Source organism: Lissotriton vulgaris, chromosome 5 (genome assembly GCF_964263255.1).
Source record: "Lissotriton vulgaris chromosome 5, aLisVul1.2, whole genome shotgun sequence".
NCBI classification, from domain to species: Eukaryota; Metazoa; Chordata; class Amphibia; order Caudata; family Salamandridae; genus Lissotriton; species Lissotriton vulgaris.
The window spans coordinates 365,968,480-365,984,430 of NC_141693.1; the positions used below are offsets into that span (position 1 = coordinate 365,968,480).

At 50.2% G+C, this 15,951-nt stretch overlaps 1 protein-coding gene across 2 annotated transcripts in view; it reads right to left on the minus strand.

Moving 5' to 3' along the window:
- The window catches only part of FBLIM1 (filamin binding LIM protein 1), a 112,570-nt gene extending 102,720 nt beyond the window's left edge, over positions 1-9,850 (minus strand). Inside the window, exon 1 of one of the 2 annotated variants that reach the window (XM_086921694.1) lies at positions 9,449-9,850. The gene's annotated coding sequence lies outside the window, so the exon portion shown is untranslated. The remainder of the gene's footprint in view (positions 1-9,448) is intronic. The other variant, XM_086921695.1, reaches the window with a different exon arrangement.
- Positions 9,851-15,951: the final 6,101 nt, after the last annotated feature.

Below are 15,951 nucleotides of genomic sequence, written 5' to 3' on the forward strand. Positions count from 1 at the left end.
GGTCCACACCACTTCATCAATCCAGAGGTCCTAGTGAAGGTTTGGCATTTCCTGGCGCAGGTGTAAACTGGGCCAGTGGCCTAACGACTAGAGCTGCCAACGTTCGAACTGGTCAACCAGGTTCTTCTCCTGGCCTCAGTAGTCAGATCAACATCCTGTCACTCCTGGCAACTCACTCACTCACCCTTCTCCTGCCTGGAAAAAAGCGTAACGTCTGACTCTACGTAAAGAGCTCTAACGCCCAAGAGACACGTTTGCGCTATCTAAAAGTGCAAAAATAAATTAAGTAAAAAAGGGGAGGTCGAGTTATTTATTCGGAGTCCTTCCCTTGGCTTGTCTGTTCATTGCTGAGTTGAAGCGAGAAAGGTGGGACGGAATGTGTCTGTGCGCGCACACAGAACTTCTCCGCCTAGTTACTATCTCCCGTCGTCAAGGCCTAAGCAATGTAGATGCTCCGGGTCAAAGGGCCCATGGCGAGCCTGCATGTCTGGGAGGGAGCGCCGCCATTTCCTATAGAAAGAGAGAACTTCTGCGGTGCCTACGATTTTTTGCCGTTTTCGTAAATGGTCAAACATCTCTGGATGGCCATGTTGACTGTGCCTCTGGTCAACCAACAGGGTCGAGCCCCCCAGCTGGTATTTCAGTCACTGGCTGGCACTATCAAGATTATACCATGGGCGAGCCTGTGCCTGCCGCCTGGGAGGCGTACGGCTTTCATTCGTGAATTTAGAGTCTGGCCCGTGAACAGTTCACTGGGAAACATGTTCCTCGTCATAAAGGACAGTGTCTGCCACTGCTGTACTAGACTCAGATGCATTGGCAAAACACACAATTTAGGCGGGACCATCCTCATTTTTTAAGCAAAAAAGTTCTTTAACTGTTTACCGCTTTAAAATTCCTTCATTTTATTCCATATCAATGGAGTAATTAAAAACTCCCTCTCTTTTATTTTAATCTCCCTTAGCAGTTGGTGAAAGCTGGTTTATACTACACGGTGCCTAGAGCTGTGTGACACCTCCCTCCCCCCACGGTGGTATATGGGCTACAGGAAAGCCCTAAACATCTGAGAAATATTGTGTAATAAACATTGTAAAATGGTAAGCAGGCCAAAATAATTAATTCAGATGGCATTTTATTGTCGATATTCTGGCAAACAGTCGGTGGTGCATAGTCAGGTCTGGAGGAAAGCGTCAAAAATATGGCCCCAGACCTAAAATGGGAGGGGGCCGTCTGAATTACCTTCAAAACTGCGACCTCGCTTTCTCACCGTCAAAGACTGGATCACTTTAATCTTTCCAAACAAAACAGAAATCCTCTACACACTAGTTGGTAGTGTATGTCATCTGTGCTGATCAGGTATACCCTCAGGCTTTTTAGACTTTGAATCCAAAATACAATATGCATATTCAGAGCCTATATGAATAGGCTCATCATCTTAAAATGGGTCTTCCGCCACCTAGGATGTCCCTACAGAGTTCGGTCAACAGCTACCCTTACACGCTGTTGCCTCGGTGTTTCGAACAATCTCTGTCTAGAAGCGTCGAAATTCCTCCTGATCAAACTGCTACAAGTCCAAAATCCAGTAGCCAGGCTTCTATTTCCTAAACCCCGGGACCACATTAATCCAGCTCTCTTGACTCTACAATGGCTGCTGGTTTCACACAAGGATCCCTTTCGAGGCACTATGCATAACACACGAGCACTCCAAGGAATGAGAAAGGCCAGGGATCATCTAAAAGGGTGCCACACTGACTGCCCTGTTCGCACCCTCCTACCTCACACACTCTTACAAGTCGCGCCTCAACACAAAACAACTGGACTGTCATAGATCCGAGCCAGCAAATTTAGGAATTCCCTAGTATGCCACATCACAGAACTACAAATCACCTTTCCTCCCTGTAGGGCATAAAATATGTCTCCTCAAGCATCAGGACCACAGGCGATCCTGCGCTCTCAATTCCCGCTCCCCACGGCAAGACCTCTGACTGACACATTGGTTAGTGCATCCCCCATGTGATGTGATAAACATTACTACGCATAAGAGCAGCAACGAGATCCTCACAACAAGACGAGACCACTTGTCAGGAATAACTTGTATGCGGGAAGAATTGGGTGTGATGCATGGACTTACTATGACCCCCCCACTCTCCATAGAGACATACAGGAACACATGAGGGTACACCGCAGAGTATCAGTCCTGCGATAGCACAGGGCAGCAACAGATGCAGCATAACATAACATATGCAGTCAGGCCAGCCGAGGCATCTGAATGGAGATGTAAGAAGGTCTACTGGGGCTTAGGCAGGTCTCTCATCCCTAATGAGTCTGACAAAGTACCACAAAGGCCCACGGGGGCTGCTAATGTACTGCATTTCCTGGAGAGCCCATGAGGTTTGACTGAATACAACTTAGTGAAATGTTAGGCCAGGAAGAAGCATGCCCCAACGAGGCCTAGCGAGGTCTGCACCGAAGCATACTGAAGCCATTCGGGGCTGGCTGTGGGTAAACCTCACCTTTAGAAATTCCACAACTTAGCAGCGTCCTCTTAATGTAGTTAGAAAGTGAGTGAGAACAAAGTATCGAACATGCGCCTACAGGTCGAAAGATTGCATCATTGTAAACCATGCCTGCTCTTTCAGAATGAATCATGGCTGCAGGACTCAACCAGCAACAAATTCCGCCACAGTGGGAAAGCTGTAAGGGAGAGGCAGGGCTTCAGAGATGCTGTAAGCACCATGAATAGAGCGCATTGAAGACCCACAGGATACCTGATCTGAAGGCACCCTTTACACTGGCCAGTAGCACACAGCAGCCATGCTTAGCTAAACCCATCGCCCAAGTGCTGGTCGGGTATACAGATTGGGGGGAGGGGGCAATATGATGGGTGCCTCCTTGGTGCACAGTTTTGAGAGTCCGCCCTGGGCCAGAGGAGACACTAACTCCAACCCTTTCATGAGAAAGGAGGCAACACTACCCAGTGTTGACAACAACCACAACCATCTCTTAAAGGAAGATCCAACACTGAGACAAACCACCCCAACCACCTCTGTCACTGGATCCTACATTGCCTGGATCAGACAACCACTACAAACTTCTGTTTAGGGTGAGTCCACATTGACTGGAGCAGAAAATCAGTTCACCCAATTTTGGCGTTCACGTGCTTGAAGGGACAGCCCCCCTTCACACCCCCAAGCCTCACTTACTGAATGAGGCAATGTTACTGAATGTGACCTGTAGAAAAGTTAGATGTGACTGGAGAGCATGTATGACTTCTTTGCACTCCTTTAATCTTTAGTTGTCTTCTTCATGTCTGATTTCATGGGTGCTAACAGGTCTTTATTTGTGATAGATTTCAGGTGCATTGGGGTAGTCTAAAAATATCCCGAAGGGGGTGGAGGAGTAAATCTTCTTTGCTTGTTTGGATACATTATTCAATCAATAGCTCGGAAACAGCTTCCAGGACACTAACATTTCAAATTCGAATCAGAGAAGTTTAGCAGGGTTTCTCCACGTTGGCTTGTCGGGACTGTGTCAACTCCATAGACGGCAAATATAATTTTCCTGAGTTTCTATGGCCTGTTTCTGGGCGGGTAGGGCACTGACTTGAACTGGAGCGCGATTAACTATTTCGGACACACCCATTCTTATTACAACTTCAAGAACATGGAACAATCTCCATTATAATGACATATCAAGCCTACAAGTTATTTCTCCCACCAACTGCGCAACCTCTGACTGACTAACTGTATAACCTTGAAGAAGTCACCTCGTGACGAAACACGTGTCGGCCGTTTTTTCCTGGTTTCAATACACGTTTACGGTCTACAACCATCCATCGGGCTAGAATCAACCTAACCAAATACATTTTTGGGAAGGTTTAAATTGTTTTTCCGGACTACTTTTTGAGCGCTTTGGTACTACGGGTTCTTACTTTAGAAACAGCAGTTGAGAACCACACCAGGATCATGCAATACATGTGTTTATTCAGAGAAAAAGAGTCAAAACCTTGTCTGCTCTCAGAGCAGGAGCGGTAAATTGCAGGGTTTTCACCGGTGCCTCAGCCTTGTGTATCTTCTGCTTTGCTGTAAATAACACTGCTTGAGGATTTAATATCAGCTGCGAGAGACCGCATCTGGAAAACATTAAGGCATGTGCTGCCAGGAACGTCATCTCTTTAATGTTGTTGGAACGGTCGAGCCCTCTGGATGTACACTTATATTCCCTGGCTAGCACTAAACCCAAATTGATAAAAGGAGGCGCATTATTCACACTTTGATCTGAAAAGTTATATTCGTTTTGTCTTGTGAGTGCCAAAAAGCTTCACATATACATAAGATTTACAGTGCAGAACTAGATGCAAAACGAATTGAAACTTACCCGCATCACACAGAATCTTTGCTCTATATTTATTTTCCAGCCAAACAGTACTAATCTGAGAAGAATAGACACTACATGTACCAGAATGCTTTGGGAGGATAGCAGCAGTGCACAGGATAATATGCTGATAGGCTATGTGTCGTGCAGTCAGCATTTGAGTGCACACCTGGAAAATAAGAATTTGGTTTAGATGCCCAGGAATACATGGCAGGTGAAGGGGGGTTCGGGTATCGCAAAGAGAACATAATCTGCTCACTCGTGTGTCTTTTACGATTGTAATCCACGTCGTAAAAGTAAAACCGACTTTTACAAAACTTTTGTTAGAATAAGGGATTTTTTTTTACTAGATGCTGATGGAGCAGAACTTCAAATCCCCCAGCTAGGCTGGTACCCTACACATGTTAAGATGAGGCTTGTGTAATGGTTGGGGGGCCGCCGCCGACCTGGCGTCAATTGGCAGACCTAATGCTAAACCATATTACAGTCCTCTCCCCTCTCCCTCAATCTCTATCCAAAACGGAATTTTGGAGCCAAGAAACGTCAGATGTATATGGATTCTGCCTTTGAAGGCGTGTCTCGCAGATGTGTGTGCCAGGGAGGGATGAATACATGAATTCACGAATGCACGAATAATGGTGACTCCTAAGCATGTGTGGCTGTGTATGATTAATGTGTGAGTGATGGAAGGTGTCAGAACTGGGCGAGTGAATGGATAATGAATTCAAGAAGGGCAGGTCGAGGCGCTAGTTAGGGACCGAGGCCATGGACTCTTGCTTCTGTTTTAAGCATTATAATGACGTAATAGAACGGAGAGTGGGTGGTCTGCGAAGCAGGTTCTGAGGAGGAGGTACATCCGAAGGGGGGCGTCGCCCAGGGAGGTAAAGAACGCGGAAGTACGTTCCACAGCAGAGAGGGGCGAGGGGCGGTCCCTGGAGCCACAGGAGGACACTGACGTGCAACTGGGGCCACCGGAACCAGAGGTCAGAAGAGGGCACAGACCTGGAAACTGTAGGACAACACCTGGACCTGGGGCCAGAGAAGAGGAGAGAGACCCGGGAGCTGCAGCCAGAGAAGAGGAGAGAGACGCGGGAACTGCAGCCATGGGAGGGCCGACGCCTGTGAACTGGAGCAACAGGACAGGGCCCAGGCGTGGGAACTGAAGCCCTGGGAAAAGACACAGGCATGGGAACTTGTACAGTAGGAAGCGGAAACCAGAATTGGACACGTCCCTTAAAACAGGAGACTCGGGAGAGAACACAGACCTGGGAACTAGAACCAAAGGGGTGACACACACCTGAAGAAATGGATATGAGGCAGGCCTGAGAAATGGAGCCATAGGAGGGGCACAGACCTGAGAAATGGAGCTAAAGGAGGAACACAGACCTGAGAACTGGAGTTAAAGGATGGACACAGACCTGAGAACTGGAGCTAAAGGAGGGACACAGACCTGAGAACTGGAGTTAAAGGATGGACACAGACCTGAAAACTGGAGCTAAAGGGGACACAGACCTGAGAACTGGAGCTAAAGGGGACACAGATCTGAGAACTGGAGCTAAAGGAGGGACACAGACCTGAGAACTGGAGCTAAAGGAGGGACACAGACCTGAGAACTGGAACTAAAGGGGACACAGACCGGAGAACTGGAGCTAAAGGGGACACAGACCTGAGAACTAGAGCCAAAGGAGGGACACAGACCTGAGAACTGGGGCTAAAGGAGGGACACAGACCTGAGAACTGGAGCTAAAGGGGACATAGACCTGAGAATTGGAGCTAAAGGGGACACAGACCTGAGAACTGGGGCTAAAGGAGAGGCACAGACCTGAAGAGATGGACATGATGCAGGCTTGGGAACTGGAGCCAAAGGAGGGACACAGACCTGAGACCTAGAGCAAAGGAGGGACACAGACCTGAGAACTGGAGCTAAAGGAGGGGCACAGACCTGAGACCTAGAGCAAAGGAGGGACACAGACCTGAGAACTGGAGCTAAAGGAGGGACACAGACCTGAGGACTGGAGCAAAAGGAGGGGACACCGACCTGAGAACTGGAGCTGAAGGGGAGACACAGAATTGAGAACTGAAGCCAAAGAAGAGAATACAGATCTGAGACCTGGAGCAAAAGGAGGGACACAGACCTGAGGACTGGAGCTAAAGGAGGGACACAGACCTGAGAACTGAAGCCAAAGAAGGGGCACCGACCAGAGAACTTGAGCTAAAGGAGGGGACACAGACCAGAGAACTGGAGCTAAAGGATGGGACACCAACCTGAGAACTGAATCCAAAGAAGGGGGCACAGACACGAAAACTGGAGTCACAGTATGGACACAGACCTGAGAACTGGAGTCAAGGGGTGGGGGGGACACAGACCTGAGAACTGGAGCAAAAGGGGAGGACGCAGACCTGAGAAATTATACCAAAGATGGGGGCACAGACCTGAGAAATGAAACCAAAAAAGGGGCACAGACCTGGGAACTGGAGTCAAAGGGGACACAGACCTGAGAACTGAAGCCAAAGAACGGAATACAGACCCGAGAGCTGGAGCAAAAGGAGGGGACACATACCTGAGAAAAGAAGCCAAAGAAGGGGGCACAGACCTGAGAATTGGAGCTAAAGAAGGGACACAGACCTGAGAACTGGGGCAAAAGGAAGGGACACAGACCTGAGAACTGGAGTCAGGGGGGGGGGGACACAGACCTGCGAACTTAAGTCAAAGAGGGGGACACAGATCTGAGAACTGGGGCAAAAGGAAGGACACAGACCTGAGAACTGGAGCTGAAGGAGGGGCACAGACCTGAGGAAAAAAAGCCAAAGGAGGGGGCACAGACCTGAGAATTGGAGAAAAAGGAGAGAAATAGACCTGAGAACTTGAGCCACAAGAGGGACACATACCTGAGAACTGGAGCAAAAGGAGGGACACATACCTGAGAACTGGAGCAAAAGGATGGGGACACCGACCTCAGAACTGGAGCAAAACGAGGGGGCACATACCTGAGAACTGGAGCAAAAGGAGGGACGTAGACCTGAGAACTGGAGCAAAAGGGGAGGACGCAGACCTGAGATCTGAAGTCAAAGGGGGACACAGACCTGAGAACTGAATCCAAAGAAGAGAATACAGACCTGAGAGCTGGAGCAAAAGGAGGGGACACATACTTGAGAAAAGAAGCCAAAGAAGGGGGCACATACCTGAGAATTGGAGCTAAAGAAGGGACACAGACCTGAGAACTGGGGCAAAAGGAAGGGACACAGATCTGAGAACTGGAGCCACAGTAGGGACACAGACCTGAGAACTGAAGTCAGGTGGGGGGGACACAGACCTAAGAACTTAAGTCAAAGAAGGGGGCACATACCTGAGAATTGGAGCTAAAGAAGGGACACAGACCTGAGAACTGGGGCCACAGTAAGGACACAGACCTGAGAACTGGAGCTGAAGGAGGGGCACAGACCTGAGGGAAAAAAAAGCCAAAGGAGGGGGCACAGACCTGAGAATTGGAGCAAAAGGAGAGAAATAGACCTGAGAACTTGAGCCACAGGAGGGACACATACCTGAGAACTGGAGCAAAAGGAGGGACAAATACCTGAGAACTAGAGCCATAGGAGGGGCACAGACCTGGGAACGGGAGCAAAAGTAGGGACATAGACCTGAGAACTGGAGCAAATGGGGAGGACGCAGACCTGAGGTCAAAGGGGGACACAGACCTGAGAACTGAAGCCAAAGAAGGGAATATAGACCTGAGAGCTGGAGCAAAAGGAGGGGACACAGACCTGAGAACTGGAGCAAAAGGAGGCACACATACCTGAGAACTGGAGCAAAAGGAGGGGACACCGACCTGAGAACTGGAGCAAAAGGAGGGACACATACCTGAGAACTGGAGCAAAAGGAGGGGACACCGACCTGAGAACTGGAGCAAAAGGAGGGGGCACAGACCTGAGAACGGGAGCAAAAGTAGGGACATAGACCTGAGAACTGGAGCAAAAGGGGAGGACGCAGACCTGAGATCTGAAGTCAAAGGGGGACACAGACCTGAGAACTGAAGCCAAAGAAGGGAATACAGACCTGAGAGCTGGAGCCACAGTAGGGACACAGACCTGAGAACTGAAGTCAGGTGGGGGGGGGGGGGGACACAGACCTAAGAACTTAAGTCAAAGAAGGGGCACATACCTGAGAATTGGAGCTAAAGAAGGGACACAGACCTGAGAACTGGGGCAAAAGGAAGGGCACAGATCTGAGAACTGGGGCCACAGTAGGGACACAGACCTGAGAACTGGAGCTGAAGGAGGGGCACAGACCTGAGGAAAAAAAAGCCAAAGGAGGGGACACAGACCTGAGAATTGGAGCAAAAGGGGGGAAATAAATCTGAGAACTTGAGCCACATGAGGGACACATACCTGAGAACTGGAGGAAAAGGAGGGACATAGACCTGAGAACTGGATCAAAAGGGGAGGACGCAGACCTGAGATCTGGAGTCAAAGGGGGACACAAACCTGAGAAATGAAATCAAAGAAGGGGGCACAAACCTGAGAACTGGAGCTGAAGGAGGGACACAGACCAGGGAACTGGAGTCAAAGGAGAGGACACACCTACGGACTGGAGCCAAAGAAGGCGGCACAGACATGAGGATTGGAATAGGAGAGCACGCATGCCTGAGAACTGGGGCAGTAAAAGAAGTTAGAGAACATTTTGGGGGGTAGAGTTATAAGAGAAGTCAAGACACCTAAATAATGGGATCATGGGAGAGAACCCCGACTTAGGAAGTTGGGGCTATAGGGAGCACCAAGCCCCGCGAACACGGTCTACATTGAAATAAGTGGTCTCCTTTGCATTTCAGTTTGTAGCTGTACCATTGTCCCATAACACGTCTGTAACTGATCTGCCCCCTGCGATCCCATTTGAAAATAAGGAGTGTGCGTGTAGGAGCCCCCCCATACACAAACACAGCTCCCCTACCCCCCACACACAGTACACACCTATCTCCCCTCGGTGTGTCCAGCTGATGCGTGTGAGGTGCGGGGATTTAGACTGCCCACCCCGAGACTGAGAGCAAAAAAAAAAAGCCCGGGCGGCAGGACATCCTACCTGGCCGGACACAAAGGGACTCCGCCTGGGCGCTGCTGTCTGCAGGGGTCCCGCTGCTGCCGGTCCGCCTCCGCCCTCGTCCGCCGGTCCCTCTGTTCTTATGCTGCGGGGCTCCTGTGCTCTGCTGCTGACGTCTCTCCGCCCCGTACGGCAGGGGGCCCTCTGCTGTCAGCACCCCGTGCCCTCAGCCCGGCGCGCAGCTGTCCTCCGCCTCCACGGGTGTCCCCCTGGACGCAAGACAATGCCAGGCTCTCTCCGCTTTCTCTTTCTTCTGCTGTGATTTTTACGAGGGCCAGTCCTGCTGACATCACCGCCCTTCCCCGCTACCCCCCCACTCACACGCTTCCTCCCTCCCTATTCCCCACCTTCTCCTCCCTCCTTGCACCTCGAACCTCCCCTCTCGCCCTCTTTCCGCCTACCTCCTTCCCCCCTCCCTCTATCGCCACCTTCTCCACCCCCTGCTGCTGGGCTGCCCCCACCCCGTTGACCATAAAAGGTGAACGCATTCTTGTACAACCCCCCATGCTCTGGCAGGAAATGGCCCATTACCTGCCCGCTGGATGGGGGTGGGTACATGCCTCCCCCTGCACTCCCCCGCCCCTCCCTGCTCAGCGCAGTCCAAACGCTGCTCACATCTTTCCTGTCTTTGTCCTTTGTTCTCTGTGTTTGTCTTGTCTTCTCGCCCCTCTACCTTTCACTTCAACCCTTCTGTACTCCGCCCTTTATGCTGGCTCCTCACTCCCTTTCTCTCTTTCTCCAGTGTTATCCCTTTCTCTCCTCTTTCTTATGCCAAATGGTCACTTTCCCGTCTCTCTGTTTTATTAACCCCGTATCTCAATCTTTCTATATTTCCTGTATTTTTTCCAAATTATTTGAATCTTTCCTTCGTCCTCCCGTCTTATTTCTGTTTTCCATTCCCTTGTAAATACTTTTCACCTGCCCTCTTTTTTTCTCACTCCCTTATTTCTCGCCTTTTGAATATTTTTTCCTCAAAATATCTTTCCTTCTGTTTTTCTCAGTTTTCTTCGTATGTTCTCCTCTGCTCTGCCTATTGACTTTTCTCTTCCCCTTTTCCATTCCCTCTTCTAGGATATATCATTTGTCTTTCTCTTTCCTACCCGAATACGGGTGTCTTTCGGTTTCTCGCTCTCTCCCTCTCACGCTCTTTCCTCACCCCCTCAGTTTGTAACTCCTCTTTCGACATTTTCTTCCATTTTGTTTGCTCTCATTCTTTCTCTCCCCATTTCCCCCGAAACCTTCACTATTTAGGTTTCATTTTGTCTTTATTCTAAAATGTATTCCATGTTTAGAATCTCTAATTCCCTTCAGTCTTTCTTCCTCAATTTTGTTTCTCTCTTGTCGTTTTCGGTTTGGCTTGACAGCGCAGCTGCCTGTTTACCTATCAATACACATTCAATATATTATACATAAACGGGGGTTTGGCTCAACGCAAAGTAGTTCAGCATCGCTCAACTCATGCAATTGGCTGTTTGCTACACAATTTAACTTCTTTTGGTGTGCTTGCATTACAGTGCAAGAGTAGGTAGCATTTGCAATGCAATAAGTCTTGCATTTGCAAGAGTTTGAGCTATTGGCATTGTAAATGACAATGCCTTTTATTTATGTTTTGGTTTTCAAAATAGATAAATAAAAGGCATTGTCATTTACAATGCCAATAGCTTAAACTCTCCACAAATGCAACCCCCCCCCACGCTGCACTTTCACTTTAATGTCGGCCACACTCATTTCTTAAGACGCAGCTTGTCTAAAGATAGGGGCGCGGCCGCCATTAAAATGTAAGCGCGGAATGGGGCGCTTTAGGATAAAAAAGATAACAAATAGGAAGAAAAAAAAACCATGCAACCGCGTTCGGCGCCGCAAACAACATACCAAAGGCATTAAAATACACAAGGTGACGGACAGAATGTTGCACATTGGCAAAACATTCATCCCCAGTCACAGATCTGGGTTTAATCCATCGTTATTTTGCTCACCACGCCACCCCAGTTCAGACATGGCCATATGCAAATCAGTCTTGACCCTGTGCCTCATGGGAACAGTCCAGTCCGAACTGCCTAGCCATGTCTTCACTGGACCAGAATCAAGCATCCTAGGACCGGTTTCTGGCTATCAGCCGTCATCAGCCAGGATAGCTTGACTCAAGTGGCGTAGTGAGCACGGGACCCACGTCTGGGTATACCCTTCCCACATAGGGCGAACAGCAAAACACACAAGTTGATGGACGGAATGTTTCACATTGGCAAAACTTTCCCTCCCAGTCACAGATCTGGGTTTAATCCATCGTTATTTCGCTCACCACGCCACCCCAGTTCAGTCATTGCCATATGCAAATCAGTATTGACCCTGTGCCTCAGTGACAACAAACCAAAGGCATTGCCACCATGAGACATGCAGTGCTATGAAAAACAAAAAAGAAGTGTTGCGAGAGAGCGTGTCCTGCCTGCAACAGCAGGTAAAAAAAAACATTTAACCAAATAGGGCTCAGAGGCTCTAAGTAAAGAATACCGAGTAGCAACACACATAACAGGGGGTGTTCTCATGGGAGGTTACAAGATGAGACAAGATGGTACTAAAGAGGGACTCCTAAGTAAGCATGGGCGGATTTCGCGGATCCACAATCCGCAAATTTGCGGATTCGCGGATCCGCAAAATCCACGAATTTGCGGATTCGCAGATTTACGGATCATAGTGGGTAAAGGGCGGGAAAACGGTGCACATCACTAGTGTGAGGAGCAGGGCCAAACGGGCGAGGCTTATATGCGAGTTCACATGCCTCTTGTGTGCATAAAAGGACAGACACGGATCAGAAAAGCTCGTGGTCACAGGAACTGCACAGGGATTGATATGGGGAGAACGCACACCTGCCCAGCCTCGACAAAACTCACATTTTTGGGGGCTGATTAACTTTGCCATCACACCGAAGAGCACCGGGGTCCCTGGAGTGAGCTGTCCTTCATAGTGGGTAAAGGGTGGGAAAATGGTGCACATCGCTAGTGTGAGGGGCAGGGCCAAACGGGCGAGCTTTATATGCGAGTTCACATGCCTCTTGTGTGCATAAAAGGACAGGCACGGATCAGAGAAGCTCGTGGTAACAGGAACTTCACAGAGATTGAGCTCGTGAAAGTCAATAATGCAAAGGCCTCCATCAAGCATCAAAGCTAATTTTCGACGATAGATATGGGGAGAACGCACACCTGCCCAGCCTCGACAAAACTCACATTTTGGGGAGGGGCTGATTAACTTTGCCATCACACCGAAGAGCACCGGGGTCCCTCGAGTGAGCTGTCCTTCATAGTGGGTAAAGGGTGGGAAAACTGTGCACATCGCTAGTGTGAGGGGCAGGGCCAAACGGGCGAGTCTTATATGCAAGTTCACATGCCTCTTGTGTGCATAAAAGGACAGGCACGGATCAGAGAAGCTCGTGGTCACAGGAACTGCACAGGGATTGAGCTCGTGAAAGTCAATAATGAAAAGGCCTCCATCAAGCATCAAAGCTAATTTTCGACGATAGATATGGGGAGAACGCACACCTGCCCAGCCTCGACAAAACTCACATTTTCGGGGGGGCTGATTAACTTTGCCATCACACCGAAGAGAACCGGGGTCCCTGGAGTGAGCTGTCCTTCATAGTGGGTAAAGGGTGGGAAAACGGTGCACATCGCTAGTGTGAGGGGCAGGGCCAAACGGGCGAGCCTTATATGCGAGTTCACATGCCTCTTGTGTGCATAAAAGGACAGGCACGGATCAGAGAAGCTCGTGGTCACAGGAACTGCACAGGGATTGAGCTTGTGAAAGTCAATAATGCAAAGGCCTCCATCAAGCATCAAAGCTAATTTTCGACGATAGATATGGGGAGAACGCACACCTGCCCAGCCTCGACAAAACTCACATTTTTGGGGGGGCTGATTAACTTTGCCATCACACCGAAGAGCGCAGGGGTCCCTTGAGTGAGCTCCCTGCTAGTGCCCATTGTCCTGTAACTATTTTAGGATGGCGCCGGCAAGCTGCCAGCGCCATCCTAAAATAGTTACTAAATTAGCTTCATCAGGAAGCACTAATAGATAAAATAAAGCAGGTGCTCGAGCACCTGCTTTATTTTATCTATTAGTGCTTTCAAATGCTATTAGTTGTCTTTCAAATGTCATTTTCTGGTGGTGGCTCTCGTAGCAGGTAGTAATGACACTGGCTCCAAGCAAGTGTCCTGAAACAAGGCCACAATGAAGTGTGGGATCTCTGCTCCTGGCTCTCTCTTCAGCCTTCCTGAAGCAATAATCAGGGAGAAACATGATGAAACTAATCAGCAATCTCCTACTAACAAGGGCCAAATCGAATTTCTAAGAGTAGTCCTGTCTCCATCCTCCCTCACTTCCCCACCTGAGACTCCACCACGAACGTAGAGGAATGCAGACAATACGCTTACACTGTCTGGGGAAACTATATCCACCCTCCGTCCAGGCTAAATCAGGGCAGTGGTGTAGCTAGGAGGGGGTGGTCTGCCCCGGGTGGCACTGTTTTTATGGGCAGCGGAGGTGAGCAAGGATTGTCTGTCACCTATCAGCATCCCCCCCTGAGAACAAGTCATCCGTCGGCTTCCAGACCCCCCTCCCAGAACAAGTCGTCCATCAGCCGCCATCCCCCCTGCTCTTACATGTACTGGGCAGCAAACTTAGGAGGGTCCACCCCTGGTGGCAGTAGGTCTAGCTATGCCATTGAACCAGGGGCCAACCAAACTAGTTTCTGCCAGTCCAAATTGGCAGACTCTCAACATGCACCGAGGCCTAGCACCGTAGATTGCTATTCAGCCACACCACTTACATGCACCCAGTACACGCATTGGAATTTTAACACAAGGTCTGGGCTCATTAAAGTGGATCAGACGGTCGGTAGCATGCATTCTCTCCAGACACAAAGACAAAGGTCTGCTCACGCTAAAGAGTCACATACAGTTGGTAATTTGCCACCATTGCCATATGCGGCTTACCCATGGCATTGCCAGAAGTCATGAGCAAGCTACAAGGGCATGACGTGTAAGCTCTTTCTGGTCACAGACAAGGTTCTGGACATCACATTAAGAAAGGAAGCCTAGGCCTCTGTGCACACTCTAGATTAGCTTGATGGCCGGCCAAACAAAGTCAGGATACCAGTTTCACTCGCAAATACTCCGAGCAGGGCAACCCACTCTACCATGCAGGGGACGTCCCGTCCCAACAGTGAATGGCAGAGTTCTAATTGAAAATCTCTTCTATGGAAGACACTGTCATACTACGCTGCATCTGTGACAACCTTCGATCATGGATAACTGTACACTTCCCGAAGCACAACTCTCTGTAATTACTGCTTATTTCTACAACCCACTTTAACAACCCTTTCCAATCCTGGATTTACAATCTAAACATCCTGGACTGCAAACCACACATGATTAACAGCACGAGTCAATCACACATGCTTCACTTTCCGAACGGCGGTGGCGTTTTTTCCGAGATTGTCGGATCTTGTCAGAAACGGACGCTGTGTGGACCCCGGGCTGCCCCTGAACTTACCTGCAGCAGCTGACTCTGGTGCCTTCGTCCTCCCGCCTCCCGCCGCCGACCCCTGCTCCATCTCTGGGTCTTGCAGCCGTGTGGAGTGCGGTAGAGGAGCAACAAAAACTTCAATACCCAGCTGCCCTAGCGGCGCTAATCGCGCCAAACGCGCGCCAGGAGGCGCTCAAATACAGAGTCACCCCGGTCGAGGGGGCGACTCTCTGTTCACAGAAACGGACGCTGTGTGGACCCCGGGCTGCCCCTGAACTTACCTGCAGCAGCTGACTCTGGTGCCTTCGTCCTCCCGCCTCCCGCCGCCGACCCCTGCTCCATCTCTGGGTCTTGCAGCCGTGTGGAGTGCGGTAGAGGAGCAACAAAAACTTCAATACCCAGCTGCCCTAGCGGCGCTAATCGCGCCAAACGCGCGCCAGGAGGCGCTCAAATACAGAGTCACCCCGGTCGAGGGGGCGACTCTCTGTTCACAGAAACGGACGCTGTGTGGACCCCGGGCTGCCCCTGAACTTACCTGCAGCAGCTGACTCTGGTGCCTTCGTCCTCCCGCCTCCCGCCGCCGACCCCTGCTCCATCTCTGGGTCTTGCAGCCGTGTGGAGTGCGGTAGAGGAGCAACAAAAACTTCAATACCCAGCTGCCCTAGCGGCGCTAATCGCGCCAAACGCGCACCAGGAGGCGCTCAAATACAGAGTCACCCCGGTCGAGGGGGCGACTCTCTGTTCACAGAAACGGACGCTGTGTGGACCCCGGGCTGCCCCTGAACTTACCTGCAGCAGCTGACTCTGGTGCCTTCGTCCTCCCGCCTCCCGCCGCCGACCCCTGCTCCATCTCTGGGTCTTGCAGCCGTGTGGAGTGCGGTAGAGGAGCAACAAAAACTTCAATACCCAGCTGCCCTAGCGGCGCTAATCGCGCCAAACGCGCGCCAGGAGGCGCTCAAATACAGAGTC